Here is a 20,015-nt window from a genome sequence, read left to right as displayed (position 1 = left end):
AGCTCATCAGACTTTCTCAAAGGGATCAGAGCAGACTTTCTCAAAGTGATCAGGGCAGGCCTCCATTTAAGACCCAGCTCCTCCAGTTACCGACTCTGTGGCCTTGAGCAAGTCCCTTCCTCTCATGTGCCTCGGTTTCCCCAGATGTCAAATGAGGGGCTGGACTGGAAAAATCTCTAAAGTTCCTCCAAGCACTGACATTCACTCATTCCCAGCCCCCCGCTGAGTTCTCTCCATCCTCATGCTAGTCTTGGCCTCCCTGACGCAGCCTTGCAAACAGCTACAGGCCCAGGCTATCAACCACGTCAGGGCCAGGAGGAGAGCCTCCCCCTCCGCCGCCATAAGGGTATGTCAGGGAGAAGGCCCAGGCTGGCCTCCTCTACCTCCTCCTTCTAAAGTGCCCTGTCCCAGTTCTCCCCTTTGGTCAAGAAAGGCCCTACCCCAGTCCTGTCCACAGGCCCCCTGACTCCCTCCAGGCCCAGTGGCCCCTGAACCAGCTACAGCTCATCCATCCGGTATGATTTAATTGGTTTCAATTGACAATCATAACAAGAAGGCTCTTTTAGGAAACTTCGGAAATGGAAGGGAGGCCATTAAGAAATTTACATTTGCGAATATGATGTTTAATTAGCAATACCAATAAATTAATAGGAGAATCTTGCTGCGGTTCTGGGTTCATAAAACACCAGCCTTGGTTGGCAGAAGGAGAATGCGGCAGCCCCAGCCTGCCTGCGGCGAGAGGTGGGGGCCAGGGCCAAGCGCCCCGCCGGCTTCCTGTGCCCAGCCATGCCCCAACCCCTACAGCCCAGGCCTTGTTGGGGCACAAGGCACCACGAAGCCAGCATGGACCCTGGAACCCAGGAGGGACTGAGTTCACATCCAGGCTTCGGCAAATCACTCATCCTCTATGTTTTTATCTGTCAAATGGGGATGATAATAATAAAAATAACCTAAACACCTCATGGGGTGCTGTGAGGATTAAATGAATTAATATGGGTAAAAGCACATAGAACAGAAAGAACCTGGCACAAAGTAAGTGTTAGTTATTACTGCTGCTGCTACTACTATTATTACTAATGGGATAACAAATGGGAGGCACCTGGCGTGGTGTAAGGACTTGATAAATACACTGTGTTATCAGCTTTTAATTTTTCTTTTATGAGCCTAACTGGGCTCCCAGGTACCTGGGACAGTCATCCTGATGGCACTCACCACCTGGGATGGCCCTCACCTGGAGGGTCATCTGCTTCTCCCTTAGAATGATTGGCACCACTAGGGTAGAAGCTATGTCTTGCTCATTGCCACATTCCCAGCACAGCCCCCAGTCCTTAGCAGATACTCAAAACACACTTGTAGACAAACATGTGATACTCAGCTCTGATGGGTATCTCCCAAGCTTGCAGATCACCAATGGCTCCTGATCGCTTTCAGGATTTAGCCCAGGCCTCTTCTTAGTGCTGCCCCCACAGCCTCCCGTGATCTAGCCTACTCATCTCTGCCTCTACAAGGCAGCACCTCCTGCTGCAATGCCAGGCTTCTTGCCCTTCCCTAGCCCAAAGCTCCCCCATGCCTGGAGGCCTCATCACAGGTAGGCCTCCTTGGGGAGTGCTCTTCTCTGCAGGATGAACGTCTGTTTCTTCTCCAAGGCCCACCCTTACCAAAGCCTTACCAAGGTTCCTCACCCCGCCAGGAATTAATGTCAGCACCTGGGGCTGGGAACCAGGAGGCCTTTGTCCATCGCACTCTTCCTTCCTCCTCTTCCTCCTTCTCCATGCCATTGCCACTGTTGCACCAGACTTGCCAGTCCCTTCAAAGAAGACTTCATGCCTGCCCACTTGAAGCCCAGAACCCTCACCTTCTGAAGACCTGGTCTCCGCCTCCTCTCAAGGAAAGTCCACCCCCCGCCCCGCCGCCATTTTTCCAGTCTCCCATGCTCCCACCTCACCCAGTTCATTTCATGCCTCCATTAGCCAGTTTCCCGTTTGTGTTGTCTTGATTTGGCAGGGCTGTCTCTCCCACTAGGTCTTGGCTGCTGAAGACTGGGCCTTTCAATCTCCTGCTATGTTCTGCCTGCATGGATGGATGAAGACATTAGGGAGTGGGTTTACATGTTACCTCCTTCAAGAAGGCTTTCCTGACTACCCTAGCTCTAGTTGTAATCATCTATGTGTTTATCGTCTGTCTCCGCCACCAGTTGACCAGCTCTTTTAAGGCCAGGACCTTGTCATTTTGTTTGCCACTGCTTCCTGGCCCTTATACTGGAGCCTGTCACATGTCAGTTGCTGAGTATTGGCTGGATAAGTGAATGAATGAATGAACAAATGAATGAACAAATGAGAGAATGAATACCTGAATGAGGGACCGAGTGAATGAATCAGTGTCTGACTGGTTGGATGAATGAATAAGTGAGGGAAAGAATGACTGTGAGCATGAATGAAAGGTGGAAAGAGTGTTTTCTGGGCTGGGGATGGACCCCAGCTTCTCCTGAGCCCTGGCCCCTACCGAGGTCTTGTTTCCCTAACTGTTTATTAAGTTGTCTAAAGTGCACAGAAAACACGACAATAATTAAAGCAGACACAACAACAGGTAATTAATTGCATTTCCAAAATTTGATCCATGCATATGAATGAATGGGAGGTCACAGTTTCAGTTAAGGAGGGAGCCCCCACTCTCCCCCAAGCTCTCTGGGGAACTGAGGATGCTGCTGGCAGGCTCTGCTCTTCCCGACCAGTCTGCTTGGCTGAGGTAGCCAGGCCCCTGGCGGGGGAGGGGTGATGCAGGGAAGCCCGTGGGCGTGGGAGGGATGCCCTCAGGAGCTCACAGAGGGGGAAAATCTCTGGTGGCCACTCCCATGAGGTGGGGGGAAGGGGCCACCAGCCCAGATGGAAGAGGGTGAGGAATGGGTCTCTAATCCGACTGGCAACACTAACAGATAAAGTGGGCTGCAACAGGAGGCCCTGGGGCACCTACTGAAAAATTCCCACCTAGACATTCTGAGTCAAGAGGTCTGATGGGACCCGTTGTCCGTATTTTAAACAAGCCCCCCAGGCATTCTGGAAGATTTGGGAGCTTCTCAGGACCTCACCTCCTGGGTCCAGAACTACCCTCTCCCAGCCCCCTTTCTCTAGGGAGAGAGTCTCCCTGGGGCCCAGGAGCACCAAGGGCAGGACAGAGTCTGAATTGATGGACAGCTGTCCTGGACTCTGGGATGATGCAAGGAGGCAGGGATACTCCCTGGTCCCAGGCCCAGCAACTTGATATTAGTGATCACAGTCAGAACCAGGCTTCGGAGGACAGGGGGTGGTGGGGGTGGGGGAGTCCCTCTAGGCCCTGTCACAGAGAACTGAGTCTCTGGCTCATGGTTCTGCCAGGAAAATGTTGCTTCCTCCAGGATGTCTTCCTGGCTCTAGGCTTAGCTGGGGCAACCCTGCTTCTGGGTACCTAAAAAGGCAAGAGGATCCACACTTCACTTAGCACTCAGTCTTTGGAGACATGGGAGCCTCCTCCTCCATTTGACCGGGGGGCTGGTCTGGCCCATCTCTGAATCCAGAGCCAGGGTGGCCCAGGGTGGGCACAATGATGACAAGTGTAACTGGGGAGATGAGGGGACCAGAGAGGGTACTGTACCCCCATCATACACTTTGGCCTGCCCCAGAGGGTAACTGTAGCTGTTACAGTCTTCACCACTCCAGCACATCTCTCTCTATGGGAAGGGGCTTGGTCCCCTGTGACCCTCGACCCAGAAGTGACCTTCAACTAGGAGTGACCCTCAACCAGGAATGACCCTCAGCCCAGGAGTGGCCCTCAACCAGAAGAGCCCTTCAACTCATGACAGACAGGGCTCAGTGGATAAATACCCCAGCATCCTCACCCCGTTGGGACGGTCCTGAGTGTCCTTTACAGTCTCTGTGGGATTCCCAGGGGAGTTGAGCCCCCATTGCCCATGGCGGGAACTGCTCATTGACACGCCCTCTCTGTCCCACTTCCCCACTTCCTTACCGTGCTTCCTGGGGGTTGTTCCCAAGTAAACACACGCTCAAATCCTTGGTTTGTTTTTAGGGAAAACCTAAATGAAGACAGGGACTATATCCCAGGGAGGGACGAGGGCCCCAAATTACTAAGAGAATTATCCTAGAGGACCCCACGTTGCCCTGCAAACCCCTGCACCTTCATCATCTCACCTGGCCCAGGTAAGCCAGTGACACAGGCACTGGTTTTATTCCCAGTTTACAGATGAGGAAATGGAGGTCCAGGAGGTCAGGTTCCTTGGTTGAGGTAACAGCCAATCAAAAGCAGGAAGGAGACTTATTCCAAGGTAAGCATTGCACATTGGTTGTCAGGTACTATCACCCTAAACTGTTAAAATGATTCAGGAAACTATTGGGGGACCACGTGTTTTCCGTGTGTGGCCTACTTTATCCTTTTGTATTGGCCGTCTGGAACCCAGGGCAATTGAGTTTGCGACCCCTTTCCAGTGACCCAGACTAAGTGCCGCCTGGATGGAGCGGGCTCGTGGCCCTTTGGCATCCCAGGGCTGGGCCCACCCCACCAGTGGAACATCTGGGTGGGAGGACAGAGTTCCTCCTCCCTGCTCCAGGCCTCTTGGCTCACCCCAGCCTCAGGCTCTGGAGAGAACAGGCTGGGTTCAGATCTGAGCTGTGTGACCCTGGGCCCATGACTGCACCTCTCTGAGCCTCAGTTTGTGCATCTGTAACACGGGGCTCACTATCCTCATTTGCAGAGTGCTGCCGGGACTATGGCTCCCAACATGTGCCAACCTCTCAGCAGGGCCTTAACAAATGGCCTGGTGCTACTCCCCAGAGCCCTGGGGTCCTCAGCCCCTGAGTGGGTCGCCCCTTCCTTCTGGCTTATTAAAGCCAGGCAGTGGGTCAGGCGACAGCTGGAATGATGGGGAGGGGGTCATTAGAATCTGTTTGCAATAAGGAGAGGCCTCGAGGCCAGCCCCGTTCCCCAGGGGCCTGCGTGATTGGGAGCTAAAGCAGCTGCTTGAAAGCTGGGCCAAGACCTTTGCTCACCTTCTCATTACCTGCTTGTTAGGAAGCAGCGGCAGGCATGGAGAACAGGTGGTCAGAGCAGAGGGACCCCAGAAATCACAGCCACTTGGGGGGCACTCCAGGCCTGCTAGGGGGCTAGCTCTCAATGGTTACCCTCCATCCTTCTGTCACCTGGTGTCTTTAGGTGGGGGATGCCCAGAAAAGTTGTTCCTCCTGCAAAGGAGCCCCCAGGAAGATACCATCAGGACACTTTCTACAGGGACCAAGGTTGTTGTTAGTTACTGTCAGTTCTGACTCATGGCGACCCCATGTGTGCAGAGAACTGCTCCATAGGGTTTTCAAGGCTGTGACTGTTTGGAAGCAGATCACCAGGCTTGTCTTTTGCGGTGCCGCTGGGTGGGTTTGAACTACCAACATTTTGACTTGTAGTTTACGCACTTAACCATTTTTACCACCATGGACCCACAGATATATTTTGGGCTTTCCTGTATTTTAACTTTTTTTTTTTTAATAAGTATTTCAATATTCTACAGAAACTCCGAAATAGTCCTGTACTTTTATGCATTAATTAAAAATAATGACTTAAGTCACTCTGCTCTCTGCGCTGTCCAGTCTTGCACGCTTGTCCTGCCCTGAGGCTGCCCACCTGGTCTCCCACCGAGGCCTGGGGTGAAGCCCTGGGTGAGGGAAGTGGGCTTCCCTATTCCAGCCTTGGCTTGGGGCTCAGGAGGCCACTCTGGCCTGCTCCAGGCTCCACGCAGTCTCCCCTATCTCCCCAAACTCATCCTGGTTCCTCATCTTAAGGTGGATGGGAGGCTGCTTCCCAGATATGGTGGGAAAGAGGGCGGGAGAAAGGGAGGGAGGGCGACCCGCGAGGGCAAGGGCTGGTCAGCTGGCCAGGTGGTGGTAAGGGACGGAGGCAAGGGCTCCCTTCCTGGCCGGCCCTGAGCAGAGCAGACCTGCCCTGTCGGCCTACGGTTCAGTTGGATCCAGGATGCGGAGGGGCTGTGTCCCCGCGGAGCCCGCGGCCGCCGGTAGGGGGCGCCTTGGTCATGCATTATTCATCGCGGAGCCTGCCCGCCCGCTCGCCCGCCAGCCCGCGCCGCCGCCTCCCTCGTCTTCCCCGGCTCGGGCTGCGGGCTGCGCCGAGAGCGGGAGCGCGTAGACTTCACAATATTGTGGCAGCTCCGCGAGTAACGGCTCCAGGGAGGCGGGGGTGCGCAGCCTTTGGTGGCGGGCGGCGGGCGACAGCGGGAGCTGGGGCTGGGAGGGGGCCCTAGGGATGGGGGCGATGCTGGGTCGTATCGCCCTAAAGGGGCTCAGGCTGCGGGGTGAGGACAGGTGGACTTGGCGCAGGGACAACCTTTTAGCATCCATCCATCCATGCACCCATCCTTCCTTCCATTCATCCATGAAGTCAACTCATACATGCGGAGCATCTGCTACGTGCTAGGTGAAGGGGTTACAATTGCGAACAAGTAGACACGGTCCCTATCCTTATAAAACTTTATCTCGGGGTGGGGGACAGATAAAAACCATGTAAACAGGTAATTCCAGAAGGTGGCGAGTGCTCTGCAAGTATAAAGGATCTCGTGGGTGTGATAGCGCTGCGATAGCACTGTTCAGGTCCAGTGGTCAGTGAAGGCTTCTCAGAGAAGGTGACATTTGTGCAGAGACCAGAATGGCAGGGATGAACCTGACCTTGGCCTGTCCCTGAGCCTCTGGGGTCTCTCTTTCCCTGCCCTACCCCTGGCCTTCTAGGGGCTCTGTCAAGGTCATCCTCATCTTCCTCCCAAGAAGGGAGGAGTCGTCTTCGGGAGACCCAAACAGGGCTGAGAGCTCAGGATGGGGCCCCCTTTCAGCCTTCCTGTGGGCTCTCTGGCACTGGCTACAGCTGGCAGGCAGCCAGCCCAGGATCTCGGAGTCTAAGGAGCAGACTCCAGGTGCTCCCACCCCACCCGGACAGGCCCCGGACCCGGTAAGCTGGGGTCCTGGAGCCTGGGTGTCCCAGCTCAGGGTCATCACGAGCATCGGGTTTCCTTTCACTTTTACAAAGACTCTTTGACGCCTGAGCACATCAATATCCTTAATGACAGTGAGAGGCGCTGGAACTCCAGACGCCTGCGTTCCTGCCCCTCCCCTCACTCTTCCTAGTTCTTTTTGCCTTTATTCCTCTCTTCTCTCTGTGTCCTTCCTCACTCTCACCTGTCTCTCTCTGTCTCACCTCTCCCCTCTTCCCTGTCTTGGTGTCTTTCCTCTCCTCTTATCTCTCTGTTCGCTCTGTCTCAGTCTTTCCCCTCTCCTCTCTCCTGCCTCCCCTCCCCTCCCCTCCCCTCCCCTCCTCTCCTCTCTCCTCACCTCCCCTCCTCTCCCCCGCCCTCCCCTACCGTCTCCTCCCCTCCCCTCCCCTCCCTTCCCCTTCCCTCCCCTCCTCATCCCCTCCCCTCTCCTCTCCTCTCCCCTCTCCTCCCTCTTCTCTCCCCTCCTCTCCCCTCTTCTCTCCCCTTCTCTCCTGTCTTCTCCCCTGCCCTCCTCTCTCCTCTTCTCTCTCTCTCCCTCCCAGGTCCCAGAACTCTTCTGCATTCAGAAACTTTCACCCTGCAGTTAGGGGCTCCAGCTGGGCCAACCCCTCTGTATGTCTGTCCATTTGCGCCTGGGCCCCAACTCTTCCCTGGAGACAGCAAACGCCCTAAGCCAGGGCCTCCCAGTGGGGCCCAGGGAGAGATGCTCAGCTCCAAATCCCAAAACCACAGCCCCAAAGGCACACTAGCGCTTGGCATACCCACCACCACACGCCACACCGGGAAACCGGGAAACCAAAGTGGCACGTTTGGGTGTAGAACACCACAGGCAGGGAGTGAGTTTTGGGGAGGATATTCTGTTTTGTATTTTTTATGACCATATATAATTTCGCATTTCTCCCCTCAGCCTCTGCCTCCTTGGCTCCCAGATGTGTCCCACATTGAAGAATTATCTCTCCTCCCTAGAGTGAAATAAATGCAATCAATATGAGTATTGCTCTCAGGGCCTTGAAATATTACATTAATGTTCCATGCGGTGACATTTTAGCTGGAATTTTCAAATACATTATGATGGTTCAAATTAATATTTATCAGATCAGCTTTTATATTTTGCAAAAGAGAGAGAGAGGGAGAGAGAGAAAAGGAAAGACAGAACATTATTAAGATACAAAATGCAGATCAAGTCAAAAATCGATGGTCCATTTTCCCAGCACTTTCCAGGGGCTGTCTTTAGCTTTCTGGGTTTGTTTTTAAATTTATTGGTGTTTCAGGCAAATCTGTTGGGCTCCCTTGGCCCCCTGGTCGGCCTGCCCTCCTCGCTCCCTCTCCCAGGCCAGGGGCCCCTTCCCTTTTTCTGTCTTTCTCTCTTTATTATCCTGAAATGTAAATTACGACATTAGCCCAGTCCTTATTTTTTTTTAAACTCTCCGATGATTAAATCTGCTACACGACATCCTTGTCCTTTCTATAAATTAAATCATCCTGGCTTTGCACCTCCAGCTCAGGGTGGCTGCTGCTCGGGTGTCAAGACAACAGGCAACTGGGGCTGAGGACTGGGGTTCGTGTCCCTTCTGGAGGTGACATGAGGGGGAGGGGCCTTCATGTGGGGTAGGGAGGACACCTTGAGGGCTCCCTGGTTCTCTGTAAATAAGAAACATGGCGTGGAGGGAGGCGGTGGTGGCACTCAGACACTCCACTTCATTTCAGTTATTTCCAAACTGATTACTCTGTGAAGTGGAAAATCCTGGCAGACTGATGGTTTAATTCTTTCTCTTTTCTTTGGCATTTCCCGCCACCCACCTTCTGATTTTTAAATTATCCCCCCTCTTTCTGCATCTTTTTTCCCTTCACAAAGTATCACCAAAAAAGGAGGGTGGTGGAGGTGTGGCACAGTTCTAGAAGACAGGACAGCAGTTCGAGTTGGGGACCTTTCCAAGCCCTCAGCCCTGCCTAGGAGCTCTGGAAGGGTTAACAATGCCCACTTCAGCTGCTAACTTTTTCTCTTTGGTCATTATCCATTTCCTTCCTCCTGAGTTCTAGGAAAGAGTTTGAACTCAATGTCGGGTGCACAAAACTACACACATACACACACACACCCCCACACCCCACCCCCACTCCCCACTTGCGAGCGTGCTCACAGAAGCACGCACACAAACATGGCAACATATACACTCCGAGAGGATCTACATAAAGCCAGCTGCCCTCCCGGTTCCCCTCCGCTGCTGATCTGGCCAAAAGAACGCCAGGAAACTTAAAAAAGAAAAGGAGGAGGGATCGATTATTCGACCTGTACTTGAACCCGACTGAAAGAGATAAAGCGGAATTTTCAATAGGTCCCCTGCCCTTTTCACCAGGAGGGAAAGAGGAGAAGAAAAACAAGAGATATTTATATGACAGCAGCTGCTGAAAATAGCATTTCAGAGCCATTAAAAAAAAAAATTCAATGGTAGGAAAGACAAGAAACCCCTCGCCTGCTCCCCAAAAGGCGAAGTAGGCACCGAGTATCTCTGGCTGGAAATGCATGCAAGCCTCGCTATAGATCTGTTTGAAATTATACTTGTCATTGAGGGGGAATTTATGCTTCTATTGATCTGCAAAAGGAAAATATTAAATGGTTTGGTTTTGATCTTTCAGTGACCCCAAGGTCAAGGGTAGTAGCAGATTAGTATTCATAGAATTCATCACGGAATTGCAGCCTGCATCCACTTTATGCAAACATGCTCAAAACACGCCTGGAGAAGCAGACAGCAAATGGCCAATGACAAGGAAAAAGCCAACAGCACCCCCCTCCTGTCCTGCGGGGTGCTCCCCCTTTCGAAGGACAGGGGGAGTAGATGAGTGGATGGACAGATGACAGCCTGTGACTGTCATGGGCATGTGCAAAAGGCGGGGTTCCCAGATCAAGGGCAAGTATGGAAGGATGCTTGGAGGAACACCATCATGGCGATAGGGTGTGGGCTGAAAGACCCAGGGACACTGAGAGGGGGCCCAGGTACAGTAGTAAGTGGCATGCATTCCTGGGGCAGGACTTCAGGGAGGGCAGTGGCCAACACGCACATACTTCTGCACACCTTTGAATTCCCTCCCTGAAAACCAGAGTGCAGAACTGATGGACACGCTTCTGCTCCTCACCCCGTGGTGATGTGCACACGCCCCAGCCAAAAAGAAAAGCCCGGCGTTGACAATCAGCCTGCGGAAGCCCGGGGAGCAGCCTTTCTTGCAGAGAGATACACAGAGGGCTGGCTGCCGGCTGTGAGGTATACTCCTCTCCCAGGGTGACATTGCTTTTCATTCCACACTGAGGAGCATCCTTAGTGCCAGGTGCCCAAGGACCCAGTTGGTAAGGAAAGAGAGGATACGTGTGCATGTGTGCGTGCTTCCCGGATCCACCTAGGTCCTCTGCTTCCCCCGCCTCGATGGCCACGTAACCTGTGTCCAAATGTGTGTGCAAGAGAGGCAGAGGAGGCCCTGGAGACAGGCTGCAAACACCCCTCCCAGCCCCATGCTCAGCACACAAGTGCCCTCTTAGCAAAGTCTGTCCCCAACGGTGGGAACATTTGGTCAGTAACAGAGTCACTTGCCAACGAGCTAAAAATAACCCAGCCAGCGTATCCCTGTAATGGCAGGAATTCTGACTGGCCCTTGTTCTGCCAGTTGATCAGGGGGCCAGTGGGAGGCACAGAGCCTGACTCCTTGGGGGGGTGCCGAGGGAGCAGACCTCGGGGAGGGGGGTGAACATGACAATGTCCACTATCTTTATTAGATGCCTGTTCTTCTGTGCTTTACCTGCCTTCTTATCTCACCTAACACCCACAGAACCCTACGAGGGAAAAATTGGTAACATCCCATCGTACAGATGAGAACACTGGGGCTCAGAGACCGGACATCACTTGCTCAAGGTCTCAGCTCCAAAGTTCACTCTCTTAACTGCTCTGCACTAGTGGCCTGGCACTTGCCTTTCACAATTTGAACAAATTCTGGGATTCAGACTCAGACGGAGAGGGATGTTTGGAATAGGGACAGGAGCTTGGAGGCTTTGGGGGACCCGGGGGCTGTGGGGAGGGAGAGGTGGAGTAGCCCCAGCCCTGTCTCCTCACCCCTGTGCAGGACTGCTTTCCACCTATTAATCAAGTTTCATTTATATTAGCTTGACTCGATCTACTGTATATTTGAAATGGATTTAATTTTAGATCACACACTATGGAAGGGGGCCAGTTTGGTGTAAGGAGCATTATGAATATTTTCCATAAGCTGGATATACATTATCCAGGGACAGATATACGAGCGGCATCCCAGGTTCCTGACTGGGGGAAGGGGCTGCTCTCTCCTTCCTCCTCCCGCTCCCCCTGCAGCCCAGGGTCACAGGGCTTCAGAGGGACCCCTGTTCAGTCCTGTCCCTGTGGAGGGCTGAGGGGGTTTCAGTCCCATCTTTCCCCAATCCATGATCTCATCCTCGCTGACCTTGAAGCCGCTGCTTCTCTCAGCTCCCTTCCGAGTTGCAGGCCCAAGGAATGCGTGCAAGGAGGGAGGAGGTGAGGACTACATGGGACCCCAGGGGCTGGGGACACTGGCCCAATCTGCCAGCCATTCCCCAGAGCTGTGGGAGGCACAGGGCTAGGACTGAGGTATGGTTGAAGGGTGGGATTTGGAAGGAAAAAGGCCTCAGCGTTCTCATCTGCAATCCCGTGCTCTGATGGGGCCTGGGGAGGGGGAGAGGAGGATGCATGGTTCCTGCCCTCCCTACCCCCGGTGGGGGGGGGCACCGGGGAGTGGCGCCTCCTGCTCAACCAGGCAGGAGTGGACAGGTTTGACCTGACCTTCTAGAGATTCCTAGAGCCTGGGCAGGAACCCCCTTCCTGGGGAGTAGGCCTGAGCCCCGGCCCTCACACCTTTCCAAGGGCATCAGAGCTAGAAGGCTCTGATTCTAGACCCAAGCTGGGGAAACTGAGTCCCAGAGAGAATGAGGGTCTCATTTAAGGTCACAGAGCGGGTTGGCAAGGTGCATACACGTGCATACACACATTTGTACAATGTTTCACTTGTCGCAAAGCACTTCCCGTATTTGTTCTCTTGTTCTCTGAGTGTCACACAGCCGGCACTGGGAGGGAACCTCAGTGACTAGCCCCTGGACACACAGCTGGGAGCAGCAGAACTGAACATCTGACCCCCAACCCCAGCTCTGCGTGCATGGGGGCAGGCCTAGAAGTGGGCTGCCCACCCCCTGCTCACACCCTCCATGCCCTGCCACACCTGGATGAGTGAGAGTCAAACACCTTGCATCTTCATGAATTTCTGGAATCCATGCTGCCTGCCCCAGGACTTCCACACAAATTAGCTCGGCCCTGGCCTTCACACACCTGAGCCAGGCATCCCATCATATTTGACGCATAGAGGAAACTAAGGATCAGGAAGGGTGCCACACTTACATTCAAGCTTGGACCTTTTATCTCCCTCCACTCTCAAATCTGCCCCCACACCCCCATCTTCCTCTTCTAGGGAAGCATCCCCCATCCCCAAGCTGCGCATGCCCTGAACCTGACATTTGTACCTACCACCACCCTTTCCTTTACCCTCACCATCACCACGGCCAATCAGTCCTTCCTCAATTGTCTCTCTGGAAGCTGTCCGTTTCTCTCCTTTGTCCCCATCTCTCTAGTCTAGGCCACACTGTCTCCCAGGCCACTGCAGGGACCTCCTGGTGTGTCCCCAAATCCCCTCTGCCAACTCCAGAGTGTCCTCTGCACTGTGGTCAGCGGGATCTTCTCTGAACACAAGCAGAGGTAGGTTGCACACCCCAATCCACCCCAAAAAGGCAATGGTTTCCCATCACTCTTAGGACCAAATCCCAAATCAGTAAGGTGTCCAAGAAGGCTCATCAGGAGTAGCCCCTGCTGACTTCTCCAGCATCATCCCCTCCTCGGTCCCCTCCAGCTCCATTTCCTGCTTCCACGGCCTTGCTGGTTCTTCATGTACCACTGCCTCTCCATTGCAGCACCTTGGCACAAGCTAGTTCCCTTGCCTGGGTCGCTGCCCTTCTTGCATCTTCCCTGGCTAGTTTCTCTTCAAGCTTCAGGTGCTGCTTAAACTACCTCAGATCACATCCCTCCCCACCCCAGTCTAAATCGAGCCCCCCTTCTGCCTTTTGCAAACCCATAAGGGGATATTTGGGGTGAGCATCCACACTCAGCAGGCAAGTATCCCAGGCAAGCACCAGCCCATTCCACGGGCGAGTACCAGCCAACCCTCCCGTCCTCACCACCATCCCCACTCTCATCAGTTCCCCCACTGACACAGAGTATAATACAGTCATCACCCACCCCAGCCCGGGCTGGCAGCCTTTCAGTAGTGGCATGCGACACTTTCCTTGTTCACTCTTAATTTAAGGCTTTGTGAGTTGTAATAACCCCCTTTCCCCCCAAATCACTGGGAATGGGGACCTCCACGTCAGCCCAGGGCCAGGAAAGCTGAAGGGTAATTGTATTGCACAGAAGCTAGTGGGTGTCTGAAGAAGACAATGGCGACTGGGGAGTGGGGATGGGGCCTCTCTCAGTGCCCAGGGCACCTGGAGAGGTGTAACCTGGGCTGGCGGGGGGGGGGGGGGGTAGAGCTGGAGCCGCCAGCAAGCTGGGAACATTTAGGGGGACTGTATGGTCTGCAGTCCTCAGTGGCGGAGATGAGAGTGGCTGGAGTCCCAGTTTAGGGGGCTTAAGTGGGGACAGATACCCTGGAAAAAAAACAAAACAAAACTGGTTGCTGTCAAGCTGATTTTGACCCATGGTCACCCATGTGTTGCAGAGTAGAGTTGTTCTGTAGGGTTTCCTAACTGCAGTCTTTACAGAAGCACATTGTTAGTCTTTTCCTCTGCGGCACCGCTGGGTGGCTTTGAACCGCCAACCTTTTGGTTGGTAGACAAGGCAAAGCATTTGTACCACCCAGGGGCCTTGGATGCCCTGGTAAGGGGGCATGAACCCTCGTCTTCCTCCAACTCTCCTGGCCCAACCCCAGGGTGCAGGCTGCTCCCCTCTTTTTGGTGGCCAGGGATGGCTCTGGAGGAGAATCTGGGAGTGTAGGCACGAGGGCCACACAAATCCTTGTTCTGCTGCCTATAAGCTGTGTGACATTAAACAAACCACTTAACCTCTCTGAGCCTCAGTTTCCTTATCTTTTAAAACCATATTTTACCAGTACCTGCCTCTAGGTCACTCTATATATTAAAAGAGACAATGCATAGAGGTGAATCACAGGGTGCTTGGTACAGAGAAGGAGTCCCTGGGTGGCATGAATGGTTAAGTGCTCTACTCCTAACTGAAAGATTAGTGGTTCGAAGCCACCCAGAGTTACCTCAAAGGCCATAGCCTTGAAAACCGTATGGAACAGTCCTGTTCTGCAGTACATGGGGCCGCCATGAGTCAAAATGGACTTGACAGCAACTGGTTTGGTTTTGGGTTTGGTACACATAAGCATTCAACAAGTGAAGTTTTTATAACTATTAATCTATTATGGGTCAGCAACACTTGGGGATACTGTAGAGGGTGTGGCTCCTGGCTTCCTACCTGGAGGGCTGCCCCTAGGATGAAGGGAAATTCTGGAGGCCCAATGTCACCTCGTCAGAGAGGCCTTCTGCCACCTCCCATCTCTACTGCAGCCTGCCATCGCTTGCGTCTCTGCTCTTATCACAGCTTATAACACAACATTTGTTTTCTTGCTTGTAGACTGCCCCTCTCTCAAGACGGTGAGTTTATCAGAGACCAAAGAAGGCACTGTACCTGGCACAGTTCTTGGCACATAGTAGGTGCTCAATAAATATTTGTCAAATGAATGAGGCCTGTGCAGAAAAGTAGGGGGCACAGGGATCCGAGAAAGGTGTGTGGGTTGGGGGCTCAGGTAGGGGGTAGTCTGTGGACCCAGCTTACCTCTGTCTTGGGCCTCAGGAACAATCTTTGCCTTGCCCAGGATCCTATCCCCTTTTGGTCACCAAAATGGGACTTTCCTGACTCCCAGTGGATTCAGGAGCTGAGGGAAGGGATGATGGGGGCTGGGATCCCCCCGAGCATAGGGGTGGGGGTGGGAGGCCCTTTTGAGGGTGGGTATCCCCAGCTTCCTCTCCCAGGCTCTTCCTTCTCTACCTACCCCAGGCCAGACACAATGCCTGGGGCCCCTCACCTCCCTGTGGCACCTCTCCCCTGGGCTGAAGCTTCCGGGGGCAGCTTAGCTGTCCCATCTCAGCCTAAATGGGGCACCATCTCCCTTCCCTGGAGAGGCTGCTGCCCTTGAACCAGAAGCCAGAGCCCAGCACCTTGAGCAGAATTCACAGGGTGCCATGCACTCCTGGGGTACTAATTATAGTGGCTGAGGAGGAGGATGAAGGATCCTTGGCAGGCCCCCCTCCTGCAGCCCAGTTCCACTGCCATGTCCACTCAGCTCCAAGCACCCAGACTTCAGTCTGGGCCTCACCAGCTCAGGAGCCAAGAGAGGCGAGAGGCTGGCAGCCAAGAGGTCTTTGAGCCAGGCCAGACTGTGACCCCAGCAGGGAAGGTGTGTGGGTCCTCCCCAGGCCACGGGGTCACTAGTAACCTGGGATGGCTGCCCACTCCACCCCACAGGGCCAGCACGAGGGCCAGGCTGCAGCGTAGCTCCTCTCAGAAATTCTAAGTAGTGAGGTTGAGGGAGAAAATAGATCTGATGACGGTGGCGCGGGAGGACGGGCCTTCCAGTTTACAGAGGCCAAGTGCTGGGGGGCGGGGGGAAGGTAGACAGAGAGAGACATAGGGGAAGGGAAAGAGAGAGAGAAAGAGCTAGAGCCGGAGAGAGGAGGAAGAGAGGGAAAGAGAGAGACAGAAGAACACAGAGATTTTTCTAGAAAAAGAGACAGGTGGAGAGAGGGCAAAGAGAGAAAGAAGGAGGAAAACAGAAACACAGAGAAACAGAGAGGAGAGGAGGAGAAAGGAGAGAGAAAGAGACAGTGGAAGAGATCAGTAAAAGAAACAAGAGTCACAAAAAACAAAACAAAAAAAACTGTTGCCACCAACCAAGTCTATTCAGACTCATAGCAACCCCATGTGTTACAAAGTAGAACTGCTCCATAGGGTTTTCCTGGCTGCAATCTTTAAGAAAGCAGATTGCCAGGCCTTTCTTCTGTAGTGCCAGTGGGTGAATTCAAACCGGCAACATTTTCGTTTGCAACCAAGCGCTTAACAGTTTGCGCCACCCAGGGACTTGAGAGTCGTACAGAGGAAAATCAAGGCAAAGAACCAGAGGAAGAGGGAGGTGGGGAGCTTGTGTGAATGTGTGCAAGAGACAGAAAGATGGATCGAGTATGAGGGGCCAGTGTGTCTGTGGGTACCAGTTCTAGGATTGTTAAGCTTGTTGTTGGGCAGTGTAGTTTGGCCAACGCTTGCTTAATTAGATGGGAAGTTGGGGAGGGGCCGGTGTTTGAACCCAGAAAAAGAGCCCATTCATCTGTGTGTCTGCAGAGGCCTCGTGTGATGGTTCCCGCACGTCTGTGTTCACACGTGCAGGGTGTATGTGCACAGGCAAGTGTGTCCTAGTGCGGTAGAGAGCAGGGCTCAGTTGGCCCCTAGCTGTCCCCATGTCCCCTCGGCAAGGTTCCTGTGTGCAGACAGCCCGGGCTGGTGGGTTGCAGGCTAAGACTGTGTTAGCGGTGGGCGGCCTGACACATGCCCTCCCCAGGGGGCGGGCAGGGAACTGTCAGCGGCCCAGGGCCAGGCAGGCAGAGAAAGTCAGCCGTAAAAGGGCCACTTCTCCTTGCGGCTGTTCACTTGACACTCTCTAACCCAGAAGCCACCTGTTGAGCCATCAGTCACCCAAGGAAAACACAGCTTTCCTGAAACCGGGAATTGGACACAGAGTCCCAGGAGGGGGTGAGCGTGGGGGAAATGCCCGCCCTCTGCCACTTCCAGGGGCCCCGAGGCCCACCCCTGGGTGGGATGTAGGGGAGGTTAGAGGTTCATGTCTGGCCTCTGGAGCTAAAAACATACACTCCTGATCCTGTATACCCCTAGCACATTTGGGGAGCTCATGGGAGTATAGGGGGGTCACAGCTGGGCCCACTTAGAGGTGGCAAAGGAACAGCCGTACCCAGGTGGCAGAGCCAGGGCCAGGCCCAGTGAACCGTGTGTCCCTGGGTGGGACAGGGCAAGGGAGGGCGTGGGGTGGGGGTGGTACTCGAGCCAGGCTTGGGCTTGGGGGACAGGCAGGGAGGCTGTGGTGGTGGAGGGCCATGGCTTGGAGGCGGCCTGGGGCTGTGCCCAGTGGCTGTGCCCTGGCCTGAGGCACCCGGCCATGCCCGCCAGGCCCCGCCTTGGAGTGCTTGTTAATTTCATCGTTTAGCCCGTTTATGGTGTTCCCAGTTGCTGTTGCTTTTATAAACAAGCATTTTGGTGACCTTCCCCTCCGGACATCAGCTCCGCAAGAATCCCGAGCTCTGAACATTTATAAATAAGCCTTCTCTCAAGTTCCACAACAGGTGTGACCTCCCCCCGCCCCCCTCCTAGTCCTGTCCGAAAACTGAACAGTTTCAACAAGCAAAGGGAAGCCGCTCAGGCTGTCTTAAAGGGGTCGAGTGGAGGCCACCATGCACGTGGCTGCAAGGGGGACTGGCCCGCCTCCTCCTCCACCTCCCCTAGGCTGGGGGTCCCAGGGGAAGGTCCAGGTTGGCGGATAATTGAACCTCTGACCCCACTTCCCCTAAACACTTGGGCCCCGGATGCTGTGGTCTGAGAGGGCTTGTTTGCTGACAAAGGGTGAATCAAGCCTCCTTCTCCAGGGAAGTTTTATTAAGCACCCCCTTTCCCTTGACAATCCGCTCCCCATCTTCCTCCCTCCTTGGCTGCGCCCTGACCAGTACAGGGCATTTCCTTCTCTACTTCCTTGCCAAATGCTGATTCACAATTTACAACTTTGCACTCACGTTTATTTAACAAATATTCATTTATTCAACAAATATTTCTTGAGTGCCTACTCTGAGCCAGGCTCTGTTCCAGGTACCAGGGATATAAAGCAGAAAGAGATTCGGCCCTGCCCCCAGGAGCTCATTGTCTAGTGGAGCAGAGAGAACAGTAGCAAGGCACCTGAACGGTGTGTAGGACTCTGGCTCAGTGAGCAGGACAGGTCTTGGGAGCACAGAGAAAGGGCTCTCAATCTAAACTCGGGTGTAATAGTTTGGTGCGGCTGGAGCTCAGATGTTCAGTAGGAGTGGCAGGGAAGGAGGGACTCTTATAACCCACTATCCACATGCTTTTCCCTGACAGCAGTGCTGGTTTTTTATTTAGAAACCCCAGACAGCAGGGATCAGGCCTGTGACAATTGGTCCCAGGGGAGAAAATGGTCTTAAAAAGGTTCTTTGATCTGGTAATACAAGATAGCAAGATGGCAGCAAGATGGGGTTGTTGAAGGATGATGAAATGGTGGTGGTGATGACTGAGAAAGATGAGGAGAAAGGGGAGGGTGATGATGATGATGGAATTGAAGATGGTAGTGGCAGATGGTGATGTAGATGTTGGTAAGGATAGTAATGGTGGTGATCACAGTGGTGATGGTGATGGCTGTGGTGGTGATGGGGTGGTGCTGATGGCAGTGATGGTGGTAGTGGTAATCGTAGTGATCATAGTGGTGGTGATGGTGGTGATGGCAGCCATAGACATGGATGATCATGATGGTGGTGATCATGGTGAGGGTGGTGACCATGGTCATAGTTGTGGTGGTGACAGTAGTGGAGATCCTTGGTCATGAGGTGGTGATGATGATCATGGTTGTGTTGATGGTGGTGATGTCTGGGGTGGTGATGGTAGCGGTAGTCATGGGTGACTATGGTGGTAGTGATGGGAGTGATGGCAGCAGTGGTAATGGTGGTGAAGGCAGTGATGGTGATGGTGATGGTGATGGTGGTGATGGCAGTGATAGTAGTGGTGGTGGTAGTGGGGATAGTGATGGTGGTAATGATGATCATGTTAAGCAATAATGGTGGTGACGGTCCTGGTAATGGCTTTCATGATGATGGCCAAATCAAACCAGAAGGTGTATTTCCCCCAGTATAGTCCAAGGCAGGAAGGTGGAAAATCCTAATCATGCTTATAAGGGATATTCAAGATTGAGATTCAATTTTAAATGTCAAGTGTGAAGATCAAGATACAGATGGAAACAGGGGAAGAAGCAAAAAAGGCCTGGAACCAAGAGGATTGAGTGCTGGGCGAAGTATGGTTTGAGGGCAGAGTTGGGACAAGGAGTTCAAATACAGGTGTATCAACAGGGGGCTTTGGTGGCAGTTATTTTTTGCCTAGTGGCTGGCATGGGTGTCAGGGTGGACCTCAGGACTTAGAGGACTTCTGCAGGGCCTGGACTCTCTGAGTGGACAACAGCATGAACCATGGCAATATGGGTTTGCCGTGGCAACCAGGGACAGGTGGTGTGATGGAGGAGCCTGGGAACTAAGGGACCCTGTTTACATAAATAAGGGCCTAAATAGTACTTTCTTACGTGTGTCCTGTGATTCACAGTTTAAAAAGAACTTTCCCCTGCCTTCTTTCTTTGATGCCTCCCAACAACCCTTTGAGATGGGTATTATTATTCATTTTATAAATGAGGAAACCACTCTGTCTGCCTGGGATCCCTTTTCTCTAGGATCCTCTTTCTTCTTAGTCTTAGTAAGTCTGTTTGTCCTGTGGCTGGCTCAGTAGTCACCTCTTCCAGAAGCTTTCCCTACCAGCCTCAGATGGGGTCAAGCCCCCTCATCCAGGGTACCCACTGGCCACACTGGGTTACAATAGCCTTGTTTCTTGTCTCATTCCACAGACTGACCATGAGCTCCCTGAGGGCAGGGACCTGACTTACATCTCTACCCCCAGGCACCGGGTGCACAGCCTGGCTCAGAGTGCTCAGGAAATGCCAGGTTTATTGATTTCAATCACAAGCTGACTCAGGGCCCCTCTGCTGCTCCCCGGGTCCCCCCTGGCTGGCACCC

Source organism: Elephas maximus, chromosome 3, assembly GCF_024166365.1.
Source record: "Elephas maximus indicus isolate mEleMax1 chromosome 3, mEleMax1 primary haplotype, whole genome shotgun sequence".
Classification (NCBI taxonomy): Eukaryota; Metazoa; Chordata; class Mammalia; order Proboscidea; family Elephantidae; genus Elephas; species Elephas maximus.
The sequence above is the reverse complement of the archived record's forward strand: the minus strand, read 5'-3'. Positions refer to the sequence as shown.